Here is a 20,213-nt window from a genome sequence, read left to right on the forward strand (position 1 = left end):
ATGCCTTTACTAACATGAACAATGAACAATACATTTATTACAGTATTTAATTGTCTGCAGAAACACATCCTTAAGTTTTAAATTTCTGTGTTTTTCAGCTAAAAGTAAATCAGATTAAAATTCCAAGAGTTCTTGTGGGGACGAAAGTTAATTCATTCATTCATTCATTCATTCATTCATTCATTCATTTTCTTTTCAGCTTAGTCCCTTTATTAATCTGGGGTGCCACAGTGGAATGAACTGGCAACTTATCCAGCATATGTTTTACGCAGCGGATGCCCTTCCAGCTGCAACCCATCACTGGAAAGGGGATGAAAGTAATGAAAGTAACACTGTTATTTATGTCCCACTTATAATATTCAGACCTTATTTTTCATTTTCATATTAGAGTTTGCAGTATTTGGATTCAAACGTTTTATAAAATTAAAAATTTTTTTTTTAATTTTGCATTGTTGGATTGCTTTTGGAACATTTGATACAGCTGAAATTTTAAATTAAATCCAATTTAATCTTTTTTCGCAAAAATTTAAATTTGCCCCACCCTTGGATTACTTTCTAGCTCTCTGCAACTCATGGTCGCCCACTGAAGCTAAGCAGGGCTGCACCCAGTCAGTAGCTGGATGGGAGACCACTTGGGAAAGCTAGGTTGCTGCTGGAAGTGGTATTAGTGAGGCCAGCAGGGGGTGCCCAACCTGCAGACTGTGTGGGTCCTAATGCCCCAGAATAGCGACGGGGATTCTATACTGCTCAGTGAGGGCTGTCTTTCGGATGAGACGTTAAACTGAGGTCCTGACTCTCTGTGGTCGTTAAAAATCCCAGGATGTCCTTCGAAAAAGAGTAGGGGTTTAAGCTCGGCATCCTAGCCAAATTTGCCCACTGGCCTTTGTCCATCATGGCCTCACTGTGTTTCCTCTCCACCAATCAGGTGGTGTGTAGTGTGTGATCTGGCGCAATATGGCTGCCGTCGCATCACCCAGGTGGATGCAGCACACGGGTGGTGGATGAGGAGACCCCTCCTACCCATTTATGTAAAAAAATTTGAAGCAATATATAAATGTGGGGAATTATTATTAATTGTTATTATGAAGTGTTACCTAAAAAGTATTTGTTAATGAAAAAAGAAAAAAAAATCATTTTTAAAATAATCATAAAGAATAAAAAAAGAGTACAAGTAATGCTGTTTCCCATGCAAAGTATTTTATTTTAACAATTTTTAGATGGTGTTAGTGGAAAACAAGATAAACAGTGATTAAGATGTTTACTCATCACTTGCATGTCCATTCAAACTCTATATTCCTACTCGAGGTCGCACTGAACTCTCAAATGCTTTGCTGAAGGCAAAACAAACTCATCGAGTCGCTAATGATGATCACATTTCTGCAGAGTATGTAGCACCTCTGGCTTTTCTGGCTCTTCCATCTGCTTTGCACCAGAAAACAAACAGCGGAGATGCACATTAGACCCCTACAGCTACAGTTCATTGGGAGATGCTCCAATTTTTTTTTTTCTTCCGATGTTACAAGTGCTAATCTAATAATGACAGGGAGGAAAATTATGCCGTGCTGGTTGTCACAGTGCCTTGAACCCAGAGGATTTCAGCTTTTGTGAATGAAGTGTGAAAGCCTGAAACAAATCCCTATTACATGTCATTAAGCGGGTGAAAATGAGAAGCGTAGGGGGCAGAAAGAGATGGAAGAATGAACGGAAGCGAGTGGAGGACACATTAAGTGGAGTTTAAAATGAAAGTTCGTTCAAAGTGTTTTCAGATAATCCTTCTCTCGCTAACTCTCTCTCTTAAATAAACTCTCTCTGTAATCAGTTCGAATGGCTAAACATCTATTTTTTTCATTTAAAGCTTCTTTAAAAAGTCAGTAAGTCCCAAGTTCACAGTTTTTTCTTGAATCTGTGATTCTCAGCTGGTGGGTCACGGCTTTAAATGCAGTAAGAAATGTCCTACTTCACACTTATGAAGTTGCGATAATGAGCTTGTTGCATTCAAATGCTTTGTCCAAAGCCATGTCTTAGCTCTGCCCATGTGGTTCTGCAGTGAGAACCACTTGGGTAAAAGTGACAGTAGACAACCCATATCATGTGGGTTATCTTTATAGTACTTTATAATATTACAGTTCCGAATCCGAATTAGCTAGCTTCAGATATACCTATAGAAAAAAACAATAATAGAAATAGGAGAACATCAATATTAAAAAACTGCACTATATCTAGCATGTTTTCATTTGTGTAGCAGGCAAAACTTGTCATAATGTGCAAGAGTTCATGCATGCAAGGATTGATGGTCTCACTCTCTCATGTGCTTTGTCCTAAACTGACTATGCATAGCAAGCCATATGCTAAGCCATATTTGCATGCTATTTCAGCCCGAATATTCAGAGTAGCATGGTAAACAATAGGGAGCGCCTTACAAGTTGTATTGTTCAAAAATGAACCAAAGTAAATATAAAACCAACTTCACCTCAGTAAAGCAGGCTAGGTGGAATAGTGCTATTTACTTATGTTTTGTCGTTAAACTAAATAAAAATCAACATTATCGATGCTGTAAAAGGCCCTTATGAAACTGAAAATAGTAATTCGCCGGAAGACTTTAGTGGCTGAACAACACTTCTGTGCATATAAGCCATTTGTAAAACAACAATCTACGTAAGCTTTGCATGACTTAAATAGTTTTAAAGCATTCCCTGTCTAAAATAAATACCTCAGCCATGGTGTTATCTTCCTTCCAGCATGCAAAACTAACCCCAATATTGATTCAGGATTTTAAAAAGTTTTGATTCAGCATTTGTTTTTACAGCTGTCACTTCCTCGTGTGTACGCGCAAACCGTGGATCTGCGTGATCTGCGTGAACGGGGTGCGCAGATGTACAAATTTACATTTGTTGACAGTTTGGGCTACTTATCAGAATTATGGGAATTATCCAACCCAGGCTCATTTTGAAAAGGTAGTTCCTCTGACATTTCTAGAGACCGCTAATTATGTAGCCGGATGTACGTATGGCTGCATTTAATTTTTTAAGAGAAAGATATGGGGCGGTATGACACTGTTCCTTTTGACGCCTACCAGCTGACCGCTTACCTCTGAAGGGCTTTCGTGTCGCAAACAGCTTGTCCAATTAGCTCATTGTGTACGGCGCAGAAAGGAGTTGACCACGACGATGACTGGGTTCGAGTACGGGGAAGTACAGTTCCAGAAATCAGGTAAGACAAAAACAGAATCCAAAAACAACAGGGTGAACAACAGGGTGAGCATGTGGTAAAATCCAAAAACATGGTAAAAATCAGACGAACGCTTTTATTTCTGGAAAGCTTTTGTAAACGGTCGGTTGGGTTTAGGGAAGTAAGCGGGTGGGCATATCAATCGGTAAAATTGGTTGGGTTTAGGGAAGGAGGATGGTGGATCGGTCGATTGGCCGGTCGCTCAGTCAATCATTCAGTCGGTCGACAGCGGCCTCTGGTGGGTTTACGCAAGAACAACGCGGGCATGAACGGCAGAGACATTTGAGATGCAAAAAAGCGCACACAGCGGCCTCTCGCGGATTCGCAAAAACAAAAACAGCAAAAATTTTAAATATTTCGCGGTCTCTAGAAACGTCCATGGGACTATGTTTTTCAACCCGACAAATTTAAATTGAACAAACATTTTTTAGTCTTATGCCTAACCCAGAATATAAAAATACATATAAATACATTTAGATCATTTACTTCAATCGTTACTATTGCAATGTGAAACGACTTTCAACCAGCACAACAAAAAATGTTTCTGAAGACAATCACCTACTGCACCTTTATTTAACCTGAAACATTCAGTTTGTTATGGCATGTTAAAAAATTACACCCAACTAAAAAACTTTTTATTATATTTCTAATTTATGATAATACTGATTGCAACTAAATGCTGCCTCAGGTCTATGTGATGTAGCTATAGCAATATTCTAAGCAATAGTGTTTGCATTATTTCAAAACGTCACAATTTCACATTCAATTATGTTTGTTACTTTGTGTTACTTAATTATTTGGGAAAATTAGCCATTTCAGAATTTCACATTTCATGGTAATCTGGGGAAATACATACATACATACATAAATACACACACACACATATATATATATATATATATATATATATATATATATATATATATATATATATATATATATATATATATATATATATATATATAATGTCTATTAATATGTATATCATGTAATAGCATGTAATATATTGAATTAATGTTAGGGCTGTCAAATGATTCAAATCTGTAATCTAATTAATTTCATGATGTGATGATTAATTAATCACATTAATTACAGTTTAATCACACATTAAATTTGTCTGAGAAATGATCCCCACAAGAAAACGTAAAAGCTGTTATAAATATAGCAAGCATCAGATATACCTATGGAAAAAAATAATGATAGAAATAGGAGAACATCAATATTAATTGAATGAATTTTAATGAATACATTAAAATGATATCTAATTAAATTGACCTAATTAATATGGCAATAGCATGTATTATGATTAGTAATGTTACAGTATTAGACGTCATCTATTCCCAGTCAAACATGACATTGAACTTAAATGCAACTGTTTTCACCTTCAGCACTGGTCTGGCCAAGAATAGCCGACAGAGGCTGCTTGATTGACTTTCTCTGTGAAGGGTAATTGATTGGCGGGGATTACGTGGAAAGGCTTGGGCCTTGATAAAGCGAGAGGGGAACCGTGGCTGAGCAGCCAAGTGATTTGTCCTGTCCATACATGTCCCTGTCTCACTTCATTACCGTATGGCTCTTACCACCCCGTCTGGCCAGCACAGCACGAGGGTATTTGTTACATCCTGCTGCACTCATTGCCTTCTCTCTTGATTAAAAAGTACCTACTTCACTTCTCTTACTCCTTTCCATCCCAAACTGAGATGTACAGCTGGAGAAGGGACAACCACAGGGGAGCCTGTGGATAAATATTTATTTAATAGCTGCCAAACGCTCTCGTTTATTGTTGGTCACTGCTGAGATGGGCAGAGGGAGAAAGACTTCTTTATGAGGCAATCAGACAAAACGGGCTCATAAATCACAAGCCGACCAGCAAGCTGCCACGTATCAATGAGGGCGTCGTTGAGGTAATGACACAGACTGAGAAAATGTTCCCAGCATGAAAAAAATCACATACAATTACAGTTCGTGCATAACTTTGTTATTTTAGGAGATCACAAGAGCTCTTAGGGTAAATGTGCTATAGAGGAATACAGATTATGAGGGTTAAAGTGGCCTGTTTGAACATACTTGAAAAAAATTTAATTCATTTTTTGATTGCCACTTTATATGATGGAATTAGTCAATGACTTGTTCCTTTCAGGTCTTTTAAAACTTGAAGGGGTAGGCTTAAGAGATGTCGGCTCTTTATTATTAATTTTTACTGCACGGTAAAAAATGTCTAAATAACAGTTGTGATGGCATTTAGGGGTTTATTTTAACACAATTTTTTGTTGTTGTTGTGGTGTCGTTGGTATCAGTCTTTAAATGTTTGTGCAAACTTATTTCTGTTATTAATTTCATTTTGCAGTTTGCACAGAAGGATTGTAATTGATAGTATTAGTAGTTTGATACGCAATGTCTGGGTTGGTAATGAAAATTCTCCACACAGAAATGTCAACTGACCTGAGGCTCGAACCAGCAACTTTCTTGCAGTGAGGCGATCGTGCTACCCACTGCACCATCGCAGGATTTTGATAGTCCTAGATTAACATTAGTCAATTTGTAAATTTTATAGTTCAGGACCAACATTAGTGAATTTATTAAAACTAAGTAAATACATATAAATAATATAATATATAATACATTTATAATTTACATTTTTATATAAAAATGTGTAATATATATATATATATATATATATATATATATATATATATATATATATATATATATATATATATATATATACTGTATATATATATATATATACATTCATTTACTTTTCAGCTTAGTCTCTTTATTATTCTGGGGTCGCCACAGTGGAATGAACCGCTAACTCATCCAGCACATGCGTCACACAGCGGATGCCTTTCCAGCTGCAACTCATCACTGGGAAACACTTATACATACACATACAATACGGAAAATTTTAGCTTACCCAATTCACCTGTACTGCATGTCTTCAGACTTGTGGGGGAAACTGGAGTACCCGGAGGAAACCTACGCGAAAGCGAAGAGAACATGCAAACTTCACACGGAAATGCCAACTGACCCAGCCGAGGCTCGAACCAGTGACTCTCTTGCTGTGAGGCAACAGCACTACCTACTGCGTCACCGCAATATTATATATTTTTGTTATTATTTTTATTAGTGTGAAATATATAAATGTCTTTTTCTTTTTTATTCAATTTATATTTTATTTATTTTTTTAAATGGGAAGGAAAAGGAAACAGAATGCACCATGGTAACTTCCTTAATCTATTGAAGTCCGCATTTTCTACTAATAAATAATATGCTTCTAATTATAGGTTGAGAGCTGCAGTAATTACAACCATGTAAGCCTACAATGTGTATTTTCATATATTCATAAGTTATATGGATTTGAGAAACACCAAGTCATTGCACTGGGTTGATATTTCCACAAACTTTGAACATTGTTGTGACCACACACACCAAGTTTTTTTAATATGGTAGACATCCATTTTGGGGTTGTGCATCTCAATGTGTGCAATGAAAACTTTAACGCAATCCGTAGATGCCAGTTACTCGAATCTTTTTACTGTGAGACAGCAGAAACATCCTTCGAAAACATGGCCCAGATTCATGCTATATTTATTCTAGGAAGATGAAATTCCACATTTGCTGAAAATCTCACGAGCTGCTTTCCGCTCTCCTGAGAGACGCCAGAACTTTTGCCGGTAGATTTGCAGCAGGTTTGTCCTTGTGTGTGCTTGTTCGTGTACATGCGGTGTTGAATGTGGTGTAAAGTTTGCTGTTAAAGTTGCAGTGGCGGCTGGGATTTGAGGATCTTGAGAGAATACACCTGCGATTACAGCTTCCTCCATGCAGCAGCCTGTTGGAAATGCAAAATCTGCTCCAAAAAACAGAACATTATGAGATTCCCCTCAGTGCTGTCTGGAACATTTGATTCATCTGCTAGTGTTAAAGAAATAATATACTCAAGTCACCATTCAGAATTAAAGCCACCCAATTTTCACTGAAATCTGTTGAATAGAAATATATTTTTCATGTTTTGCTGGTGAGAACTGTACGTGTTTATTGTGTTAGGGGAATTTAGCTTTTTTTGTGCATGTGGCTTTCACTACAACATAGGCTCATTCTGAAAACGTAGCTCTATATACATTAATGGAAACTGCAAATTATGTAGCCAGAAGTCCAGCTTTGTTTAGATGCGAGTGTCAAGTGGAGAAAAAGGGAAGAGTTTGCATGTAAAGGGGAGTTTCAGTTCGAGCACATGCTGATTTTCACAGAGGCAAAACAAACACAGATGCAGTGGAGAAAAAGACAGTGACTAAGTTTACATGGACATCTGTAATTGAATTATTTGCCAAAGAAGAGTGTAGTGCTGGAAGAGTGTAGTTTTAATGGACTGTTTCAATCTAACTTAGATGCACACGGTAGGTGCAGAGAACAGTATCAGAATGCCGTGTGTAGACTATCCTGTCACAAAATGCGGCGAAAATTCTACACGATGGTAATAGTTTGATTAAAGTGTTTACATTCAGAGAGTAGCATTTACAGCTGATCTTTCAGCCCATAATATTGCAGTGATATTACGTACTGTAAACTTAATAACTAAATCATTTTGACTAAGGTATGTCTTTTAAAACTGAAAGAGTAATGCTGACGACACAAACTAACTTTGTCATCTGAACAAACATAAACAAAGAACACTGATCACACACTTACCAAATCTGTAGGGACAGGACAATCAACACCAACTAGAGGCGCGTCTTTTTCAAAAAGAAGACGTGTGGCAAATCCGGTTTCACCATTTCCAGGTGCAAAAAGTCCAGCTGCGCTCTCATAGCAGGGATATGAAAAAAAAATTCTAATTTATTTTCAAACCGGAAGAACAAATGAGCTCGAAATAACACAAAAACAACCAATTTTTTTTTATTTTTTATGAAATATATGTGTATTAATAGTGTTTATAGCAATGTGGGACATATATTACTGTCCACATCTCAAAAAAAATGTGTTTTGGTGTTTTGTGAGCTTTAAAAACGTACACTATGGGGAGATACGATGCGCTTTTTGTGCTTACTACAGTAGCTGACCACTTAACTTTCGTATGGACGGCTTTTCCACTGCTTCCAGTCTGTCCAATGTACGCAATGCATGTCTGCAAACTTGAGATGCAGAGAAGTATTGACCACGACGATGGGGTTCGAGTCCGGAAAAGAACGGTTCCAGAAAGCGAGTAAGATGAAAACAGAAGGCAAAAAATAAAATAAACAAGTAAATAGCAGGGCAGGAATGTAGTAAAATTTAAAAACGTGGTACAAATCAGGTGAAGGCTTTTCTTTCTCTGGATTGCTTTCTAAAACTGACGGTTGGATTTAGAGAAGTGTGTGGGCGGGTCAATCAGTGCTTTTGAAAACACTATTGGTTGGGTTTATGGAAAGAGAAGGGTGGATCAGTCGATTGGTCAGTCTGTCAGTCAGTCGACAGCGGCCTCTGGTTAATTTACTCAAGCAGGCACAAATGGCACTCGCGAGTGAAATCTGAGATCTCAAAAAGCGTATACAGCAGACTTTGTATTTGTACAAACAAAATCTGTGGATTAATATGTGGATAAAGTGAAGCACTTCATCAATGAAAAAAGAAGAGAGGGAATAAAATGAGGACAGAATATTCATGTTCAGGTATCCACTTCATTTACAGTAACTAACAACCTCTGGTTGCATCTTCAAGTCAATACCTTTAAAGCTCACTATCGTTTTGGTCAAAATGTAGTGGACTGAAGGGAAAATGAAGTATTGTAACTATGTCTTTGGTGTTACAGTACTGTAGAAAGCGGGTTCTTGTGTGAAAGTAGCATAAATGCGATGCCATAAAAGCTAGAGTAATATAAATAAAACATTGACAAGACCGCTAGACACTTGAAGTATTCGTTGATGAAAAAATAAAGGGCAGAAGCAACAAAATACCTAAGGGTCCATCATAACCTATATTTAAAATTCTGTTAGCTCAGTTGAGTTGTTTTTGCGAGGGTCAAAGGTCATTTAAATGAACTATGCATGAATGCCAATGAATGTCTGCTGGCTGTCTTTATCGCTCAGGCAAACAATAATTCTTGTCTGGTATTTTTCTTGTCATCCTTTGTGTTTTCTCCTTGTGACTCATGCAGCCATTGTAGTTTATATCACTTAGCTTGTTTGCATCCTATTCATGTGAGCTTGTAAATTTGGCATTACTCTGAGAAAAAAACAACAACATGCTGTAACACATTGAATACACGCTGTCTGTGCTGCCATTGCAGTCTCTTACAGGCTAGGTGTAACGCTAACAGCATAGACCAAACAGTTAATGGTTGCCCATTAGAGATTATTTTACTACTTAAGTTGAAGTTATATTAAAGGTCAGGGGATTCATGTACTGTATGCACAAAATGAGCATCACAAAAGGCCTCTGACCTTTGGATAACTTTAAATAATCTAGTCCAAAACGTAAATCGTTAATGGGCTGCCATTATCTGTGTGATCAGAAATGTTAGCATTACAGACAGTCTATAATTGATTGTAATTTTAGCATGCACAGGCTATAATCAATGAGAGGACTTCCACACACACTTTTCATATAATACAGCAGATCTAGCATAAAGTTAACAGTTAAGCGCTAATCATTATCCAGGTGATGTAACAGCATATTAATTTTATACCTGCTGTAACTGAAAAGGTGGTTTAGTATATATTTGCATATGAAACTTTACCGATGCCGTTCTTCAGTGAATGACTGGTTTAACAATCGCAAGCCATTAACAACTCATAATGATTTGGATTTTTGAAGGCCATTTACGTTAAATTGTCTGCAAGTCCTTTAGCCACATTCTTCAAAATATCTTCTTTTGTTTTTAGCAAAGAAATATACTCTTTTGGAGCAACTTAGGGCTGAGCGAATGGTGACATTTTTCTCTCTGCATGGGTTACCGGTTGAAGAAGTTCAAATCATTGATGCTTGCTTACAAGACAGCCACTGGCACTGCAATCTTTTACCTTCACATGCTCCTGAAGGTCTACATCCCCTCCAGGAGCTTTCAGGATGTGAGCACCAACTTGTCACCAGCGATCCAGCCTGTGCAGATTTACACCCAGTATTACAAAGAACTACAAATCAGCCATTATATGGACTACAAGATCCAGTCATGCACTGCGCACACACGCCAGTTTCTAATTCTTGCTGATTGCCAACTCACACGACTGAAGCTGCTTAAAGACTGATTAGTTGGACTATTTATACAGCACACTAACACAGACATTACTGAGTCTTGTTTATCTTTCTAGTTAACATTACGACGCATTTTCCTTGCCTTATCCTGCCGTGTACCAATCCTTGTTTGTTTTTTTGTTTGTTTACGTTCACCTATCACCTGTTATTCCACCACGACTCTGCATTCCCTGTGTACATCTGTTTGCCCCTGTGTTGACCATTGCTTGCCTGACCATTCTCTGCATAATAAACCCTGCATTTAGATCTACACCCCCCTGTTGTCAGCGTCTCCCTTATGACAGGCTGTAAGTAACTTTCCAAAACCTTTTCATTCAATGTTCCACATTGGTAGAAGTATATTCCCACTCGGACTGTAGATACACTGGTATTCTTCAAATGACAACTAAACACCCATGTCTTCCGAGAACACCTGAACCAAGGTGAATAATAACAAAACCACTTATTGCAGCACTCTCTCTCTCTTTCTCTCTCTCTCTCTCTCTCTCTTTTTTTTCTCTCTCTCTTTCTCTCTCTCTCTCTCTCTCTCTCTCTCTCTCAAAAACTCACACTGTAGCATTAAATTATCTGAGCACAAGTTACTTTGAATAAATAGCCCTTTTTGTATGTATTGCCTCTTATTGCTGATCACTGAATACCTCCTCAGTTGTACAGTAAGTCCCTTTGGACAAAACCATCTGCTAAATGTAATCATTTTCATTGTTTGGTATCATCTTTCATTGATAGCTAAAATTAGACTTTTGTAGTGTCTCTACCTTAGAAAGCTAAGACTATACTTGCACAATTACAAACTATGTAAAATAACACCTGCTTGTAAATAAACAGCATCAGTTCATGCCATTATGCAACAGGAAGCTTGCACTCCAGACTTGCTGTGAACTCGCTCGGGATCGTTTGCCAAAACTGTGAATTAAAGGTCGCAAATAACATTCAGTTCTTGCACAGACTGATCATTTTGCTTGATGAGATTTCAATGTATCATCAGAAGCCAAGGGTATTGATTTTGTTTTTGACATGTATCACTTGACTCTAAAAATGCCGGTAGCTTCTTGACTAGGACCACAGTTTTAGCTAACATATACTGAAATAAGAGTCAACTACATCTAGGATAGCCTGAGGCTAATTCAATTGACAGCAAATGTTCATTTTAGGTGAGCTAACCATTCAACTAATCATAAAGTGCCCTTATTTTTGAAAATTATCTTTTATGCAGTGTACAGCTCTAATGAATGAAAACATTTGCACATGAGAGTGCACTGTGTTTGAAGTTAATCACTCCAAAAAGAGAGAGTCATTTAGATCAGTTACTCCTCAAATGGACCTTGAGCTATTTCTTTGTAATGTTCAAGTGAATCATTGATTTGAAGTTTAAAGATGAGGCTATGAGGAAACACTCTTTAAAGTTTATTTTCACAACAATACCACCGATATGTGGGATTTGTAGACCGGTTGTTGAAATGTGGATGCGCTGTCCTTGAAGGATGTTCATCTTTAAATTTTAAATGACGGTTATTACAGATGGTATTTATTTTTTCTCTCTGTGACAATTTTTCTCATTGTGCTGTCAGCGAACGGTTAAAAGTAACTTGACTGGTAGTATGGTAAGGGAAATTAGATTTAAATATAGTAGGAGTGGTTGGGTTAAGAGGAAACTATTGTAAATGACAGCAAGTGAACAAAGAGTGAATAAATAGCAGGATCTGTCGGGTAAGAGCAGACCTCTACCTTCTTGTTTCTTCATACAACATACTATATGTATTTACTTATGTGTGTTGTGTTTAGCCTGATCTCACAAGAAAACCTTACTATTTTGCGTTTTGTCAGCTTAGTGGCTAATTCATTCAAATTCATCAAGTTCAGCTGTACGAAAATGTTACATTTTTAAAACAAAGCGTGGCACCAAACCCTAAATACATCAGGGAGGCAAAAAACTTTACAAATAAACCTATACAGCTTTGATAAAATCATATTAACTTCCCAGGGCTTAGTGACCACATACGTGGACAGCACATTTGAGCTCTTAAGTGGCTATTTAAAATACCTTGAATGTTTAATATTTTGTTACAGACATAGTGTCATCCTGCAACTGTTTTACAGCATATGAAATGTCCCAAACACTATTTTTAACTGCCTAAAATGGGGGAAAAAATTGTTTTTACACTCTGATTGTCAAAACATGTTTAAAAAAATGTATATGTTAAATTAAAAAGGGTCAGGAAAAAGTGTTTTTTTTCTCTAGAATTACATTATATCAAAAGTTGATACTCAGGTTTTATTCTAATTAGGTTCCAATAAGCCCAAATAGCAAAGAGAAATAAAAACTGCATGTAAAAACACATTGGGTTTTTTAACTTAAGAGGTTAAATAAATAAACCAATATAAAACAAACAGAAGCTATAACAATTTAGGGATATACAATATGAATACAATACGAATAAATTAAATTTGTTAAACTGTTTAATTAGTTTTCTCACGGTGAAATTCTTTTATTATATTTTTATTGAGATATTTATTTTTATGCTTCTAATAAAATACCATTCAACCCCCTAGCATTAGTCAAGTTTGAGGCTAGTCAGAGCTGTGTTTTTAGATTATTATTGTTGGTTGATCCACAACATTTTGAAAATTTAGTTTTTAGCTAACAAAACCTCATAAAAAAACTCATGATACTATTGATGAGACAATTATGATTTTGACAACCACATCTGTAGCCACTAAATCAAAAGGTTCCGAATTGCTGTGAGATAGCGTTGGTTTTGTTCACTCCATGCAGATTTTACTGAAGGTTCAAACAAGCTAAAAAGGCTTTCACACCCTACACGAAAGGTGCTGCGCTTTGAAACTCATTAATTTCAGTGCTTGAGCCACACTGACCAAACGCACATACAGCAGAGGCTCATTGGCACCCCCAATAAACTTGCATGTACACTGCAGTCATTGTTCAAGATAGTTTGTCACTGTGCAGAAATGTGTTAAGGCTGAATGTTTGTCATTGTTATTACCTTGAGTCATGATGAAGAATAGAGCAATATGCTGGAGTACATTCTACAGTGCTTTATCAATACATTCCAGCAATGGCCTCACAAATATACTGTACCTGCTTGTTTCAACACATAAGCCTTGATGGATGTTCTGATTCGATACACAGTAAACACACACCACCAATCACAATAGAATGGGTATTCAGACCAATCACCACACATTAGCATCACGCACAGAAGGGGAGGGGGCTTTGGGAAAACAATATTCATTGAACAAATCGCATGGGAGCTGTTTGGTTGCAAAATATTTGACAATGAATGTGTTTTTTTTACCTTGCGTTCATGTCAGCCTGTTGTTGGGGACTCCAAATATTTATAATATGAACCTATAATCCATAAGAGGTCTGCTTTAACTAATGAAATGTTATTGTGGAACATTCGCAACATAAGTATATGATCCTTGTTCTCATTGTTTGCAGCCATCGAATGCATGTTAATGGAGATCCACCTCACGACTGAACAAAGAACCACACAAAGAATCCTAAAATCTCCTCCCCAAAATAAATATATAAATAACTTACCACTCTTCTGGCGGATGTTGGCCTAGTGTCAGGTTATTATTATTTTCCTCATTTTAGGAGGAAAGATTACCCACATTGGTGCCGATTTAGACTCGATTTTCATAGAAGTTTGATGTCATTCAGACCCGCAGCATGTGTGATGTGAGACAGCTTCAGACAGCCTTTAAAACTTCTGCACCTGAATCACGCTCTCCTGGGAGCTGGAGGCGGCCGATCGGAAGGTATAACAGATGTACGCTTACACACACACACACACACACACACACACACACACACAGAGAAACATAGTGAGTGATGGCACAGCATTAGGCAGAGTAAAGAGACATAACACAAGTTGGATTTGCATACTGAGATGTTTGTGCAGGCCTCTGGGAGCTCATCTCCATCTAAAGTTGGTTGTTGCCAGGCAGCTGCTATATGCTGGTCTAATGGAGAGAGTTAATTGAGGGAATGAACCACTATAAAAAGTCGCTGATTCATTCTTGAATAATTATTCTATTATCTTTTTTTTTTTACCTTTGCTTAGGGACTTTCTTTGCTTGAACCATCAAGATATTTTGGGCTCACTGGTGCTTTCCACACTTAATTTCACCCTGTATTATCATGGTTGAAAATATAACAGAGACAAGTTTCTTAAACCGAACTCTTCTGTTCTCAAGAGGTGAACTATAGTGACAGATGCTAGAGATTGTGGTCTTTATCATTATTGTTAGTGCAACCGCCTACCATGGCCAGAATCGCCAGCTCAAATCCCACACAGAGTGTGTGGAGTTACATATTCACAGCTTTTAACCCTAGTTAAAGGAGTGTATCACACTTGTGTTTTAGAAGTGGGGTTATGAGCAGAAATAGAACCACTTTTGCAGTCTTAACCCCACACTGCGTTAAGACTGCAGTGTTGAGGTAAAATGTTACATTTCCATATACAGATGAAGTCAGATAATAATAATAATAATAATAATAATAATAATAATAATAAAATATTCATTTTTAAGTATTTCCCAAGTGACGTTTAATAGACCATAGGCATTTTTACATATATATACATATATGTATGTATGTATGTATGTATGTATGTATATAAATATATATATGTATATATATATATATATATATATATATATATATATATATATATATATATATATATATATATATATATATATATTTTTTTTTTTTTTTTTTTTTTTTTGTCTTTCTTATAATATTTTCAGGTCGTTTTTTTCTTTGTTTGGCTGAATTAAAAGCAAATTTTAAAGCAATTTCTAAGGTCAGTATTATTAGCTCCCTTAAAAAAAAATAATAATAAATAAATATATATATATATATATATATATATATATATATATATATATATATATATATATATATATATATATATATATATAGATTGTCAAGAGAACAAACCACTGTTCTCTTTGCCTATAACTTGCTAACATAATAACTGTTTAAATCTTTAAATTGCACTTTTAAACTAAACTGAATACTAGTGTATACATAATAATAGAGTTATTAAAAAGTAGTTATTAAAAGTATAATGTTAAAAAGTTTCTTGAAAAAAAATCTTCTTGCCATTAAGCAACACTTGGGAAATGTTTTATGTATGTGTTTATGTAATGTTTTTAAGTATGGACCCTTTCACAAGACAACGCGTTTAGAGGTCACCATAATCTTAAATCCTTGAAAGCTTTTAATATATAATTTTTTTTTTAAATGTATGAATATTTATGTATTTATGAATGTACTATATCATCTTTGCATCAAATTGCAAAAAATAAATTTCCGCTTATGCAAGTTGTTTCTCACACAATTTTGTTTTCTTTTTTTTCTGAAAGTCTTGGTAACACTATTGTGGACGTTTAAAAAAAAATTTTCAGCAAATAAAATTGTAAAAAAAATATTTGTTGTAGTATCTGATTCACTGCGCTCTAAGTTTTCCCAACCATGACAGCTTTCGCTACTGAGAGACCTGGAAATGTGAAAAGGGCTATTAGTTAATCATTTTGACTTCAACTGTATATGACTGTATATTTTTTAACCCTTTATTGGTCAAAAACAAAACATAGATGGTAACTTCACTGAAACCGACTACACTATTACTTATATTTGAATATATAAGGCTTTACAAATATCTAAAGTGATAAATGTTTAGAAGTCTAGTAATAATTCCCCTATAACCATGTAAATGAGAAGCAGAGTGCATATGGTTGGTCGTTTTGCTTAACACGGATCTCCATATGTGACCATGCACCACAAAGCCCGTCTTAAGTTGAATCGGTATGTTTTTGGCAATTACCAAAAATGCATTGTACAGTATGGGTCATAAATATACGTTTTTCTTTTAGAGGAAAAAAACTAAAAAGTTGAAGTTTGTTTAAAATAAATGTTCTGTAAATATATCAAACCACAATATTTGATTAGCAGTGTGCATTGCTTAGCACTTTATTTTGGACAATTTAAAGGTGATTTTTTTTTCAGTGTTGGATTTTTCTGAACAGATTTTTACATTTTCTAATCTCAGCAAAGCCTTGTCAAATCCTAACAAAATATACACAATATAACGAAACTATATTCAGCTTTAAGTTGATATATAAATGTTAGTTTAAGTATAGTGGTCCAAGGACACTTATAAAGGCTTTCTTTACTTTAACAGTTTGCATGTTGTGTTCATTAAAACCGCAAAAATGTAAGTTTTAATGCAGAGTTTAGGAGTGTATGAAAATCCACTGCAGATTGTTAGACTTGGATGATTGTGAACTGTGGAGCAAGATAATTGTTTTATAATGGATAATTGTTGACTTGATAACCATCGTATATGGAAAATTAGTTGCTTTGGGTATTAGAGACACTGCATAATGAATCAATGCAGCAATTTTTACCATCGTTGTCTGTTTATTTATTTTTTTGCAATGCATTTCTACTCGGGTCAAAATGACCTCAGTCAGACACAACAGTGCTTGAACAAAAATAAAAACCAGAGATGAAGCTTCTGTAATATCTGTCTTCTGTTATTTGATTAAGTCAGGGAATCTTAAGGAAATAATATGAGGAGGAAAAGACAAAAGATAAAATGTATCATTTAAAATAAGTATGGCACACATTTTCACAAGCAACTAAAATATTTTTATAGTGTTAAAGACCCCTCAAAAAGAACATGTTGAAGCTAAGAAGGGCTTTTATAATATGAAAAACAAATATATTATATTATATTATATTATATTATATTATATTATATTATATTATATTATATTATATTATATTATATTATATTATTTTCCTTTTACTTAGTCCCTTAATTAACAGGGGTTGCTACAGCAGAATGAATTTCCTTTATTATATTAATAATAATTATTATAAATGTAATATAATTTTAAACAATTGATGAATGGGATCAATCTACAATTATGTTTTAATGTTTCTCATCAAAACGCTCAAAAATTATATTGCTTTGTATTTTTGCACAATCTTTAGTCAATGATTCGTGACAGCTTTATTTTTAAATACATCATGTCTGCTGGTGTACGGTCTTTCAACATTCGAAAGAAATATCATCAAAGATTTAAAGATTAAAAGACAGCATCCAGCTCAGCGCTCACAGTGTGTATAATATCAAATCTGCCAGAGAACTTTCTCTTCCTCAAAATAAATATTGATCTGATAAACGCAATGAATATCCTGTGAGCTGTTGCCTTGCTATATATAAGCTATGAAGGTGTCATTCAGGTTCATGTTTTGTTGAAACTGGCACACTCTTTCAATGTTTGTAAAAATACAAGGGATATACAGTATAAAATGAAGATTTTCTTCTAGATAATCATATTTCCGTTTGAAGAAACACATTAAAAATACAATAAAATAAATAAATGGTGTTTTATTATAACACACTTTTGAAAACAATCCCTTGGTCTCTCTAAGTCATCCTTAATCAGTATTTATTTCATTTATAAGGGATTTACAAAGCATAAATAGTCCTCACTTTAGATTAGATCAGAAAACTGGATGAAGTTGAGTTAATAAAGCATTTATTAACATACAGAGTAACTAATAATATATGTCTGAATAATAAGATAAATGGTTTTTTGAGGCGACGCAGTGGCACAGTGGGTAGCACGTTCGCCTTACAGCAAGAAGGTCGCTGGGTCGCTGGTTCGATTTGCATGTTCTCCCTGCGTTCGCGTGGGTTTCCTCCGGGTACTCCGGTTTCCCCCAAAGTCCAAAGACATGCAGTACAGGTGAATTGGGTAGACTAAATTGTCCGTAGTGTATGAGTGTGTGTGTGTGTATGTGTGGATGTTTCCCAGAGATGGGTTGCGGCTGGAAGGGCATCCGCTGTGTAAAAACTTGCTGGATAAGTTGGCGGTTCATTCCGCTGTGGCGACCCTGGATTAATAAAGGGACTAAGCCGACAAGAAAATGAATGAATGAATGGTATTTTGAATAGTTTGTTAATCATTTACTTACGCGTTATGTATGATTTAAAAAAATCACCAACTATTCCTGAATAACTGGTTTGTAAATAATGTAATACTTAACTTAGTAATGAAAAAGAATTATTAACAACGTATGAAAATACAGCAAGAATAGAGCATTTGTAACTGTTTTTATAAACTGCTTACTAACCTTTATTAATGCAGAGTTAATGCTTAACAAATAATGAATTGACTATTTGCTAATGCTTCATAAATTATTAATTATGTGTAGTTATTATAAAGTTACTGTCACAACGATGTCGCAACACAGACGATCGAGACTCGGATATGATCAAAAACACACTTATTAACAAATCACACTTACAACACAAACTTGGCACACAGGACTCACATAGATGTTGACACTTAACACACATAATACTAGATAATAAAATAAACTAAAGCTGCGATCACACTGCACCTTTCTCCTCAAAGACTTCCATTTACAAGCACGCAAATGCGTCAGACCGGAAACGCAAGCTCGTGCAACAAGTTTTGCAGTTCGCTGCATTGTAGAGTCCAAGCTTGGTATACTCTGACCTGCGAAATCGCACAACTCGACTGTGTGAGCCCAATCTCTCTGGACAGAAATTTTAAATATGGACCAATCACTGACTTTTTAAAATGTCTTATTATCTTTTTTAATCCCGCCTCTTTTCGCAGCGCAGTACAACAGAATTTTGCACGCACAAACCCTAGTGTGACCGCAGCGTAAAGGAACAGTTCAGAAACAGTTCTACACCTCTATCAATAAATCAGTCATCTGCAAGTCAAAATCTGTCTGGTTTAGCTCAGCTACCAAATCTGACCTTCGAAGACTACATCGAGCGAATCATTGGTACAACCCTCTCTACTCTCTAAGAACTGTACTTATCCAGAGCAAGCAGAAGGGCAGCCAAAATCACTCTGGACTCCTCACACAAAGCACACTGCCTCTTTGAACTGTTACCTTCTGGTCGACGCTACAGAGCATTAAGCACCAGAACAGCTCATCACAGACACCGTTTCTTCCCTCAGGCAATCCATCTCATGAACACTTTATGATAATAATTGTGGAACCAACATCACTACTTGCTATACACTTTTTATACAAATACACTTTACACTTTTAACAGCTGCATATAAAACGTTGTATATAGTAATTTAACTCTACATGTACTCGTCAATTTGTATGTTTGCATTCCCTACTTACTTTTATTTTTAAATATATATTTATTATCTGTTTTTTGTCCTGTCTCCAAAAATCTGTTGCTCTGTAGAAGCTCTGTCACGAAAACAAATTTCTCGGATGTGAGAACATAACTGCCAATAAAGCTCTTTCTAAATCAGATAAAGCAGGGGTATAAATTCATAGTTTCCCCTCATAGACTTCCATTCTTAAGCATAAGAACGCGTCAGACCAGAAATGCAAGCTCGTGTGACAAGTTTCACAGTTTGCTGCATTGCAAAATTCAAGCTTGGTGAACTCTGACCTGCGAAATTGCATAGCTTGACTGTGTGAGACTAATCGAGGATCAAAATATGACCTCTCTGGACAGAAACTTAAAATATGGACCAATCGCTCGCATAGAACATAATTTCACGAGCACAAATTACAAACAGGGGTGACACAACAGGTGGATTCACATGACGAACACAATCACATGGATCACGGAACAACATAACATCACATGACACAACACAGATGCACCAGACCAGTAACAGTTACCAATTATTTAGCAAAA

General features: G+C 35.8%; 1 protein-coding gene across 7 annotated transcripts in view; it reads left to right on the forward strand.

The window, feature by feature from the left end:
* Positions 1-20,213, forward strand: part of lysmd1 (LysM, putative peptidoglycan-binding, domain containing 1) — a 314,474-nt gene that overhangs the window by 175,855 nt on the left and 118,406 nt on the right. Inside the window, exon 5 of one of the 7 annotated variants that reach the window (XR_012391569.1) lies at positions 13,919-14,032. The exons of the other annotated variants lie outside the window; for them this stretch is intronic. The gene's annotated coding sequence lies outside the window, so the exon portion shown is untranslated. Of the gene's footprint in view, positions 1-13,918; positions 14,033-20,213 lie in introns of those variants that run through there. 7 annotated transcript variants of the gene reach the window in all.

The sequence above is a fragment of the Danio rerio genome, chromosome 16, assembly GCF_049306965.1.
Source record: "Danio rerio strain Tuebingen ecotype United States chromosome 16, GRCz12tu, whole genome shotgun sequence".
In the NCBI taxonomy this organism is placed as follows: domain Eukaryota; kingdom Metazoa; phylum Chordata; class Actinopteri; order Cypriniformes; family Danionidae; genus Danio; species Danio rerio.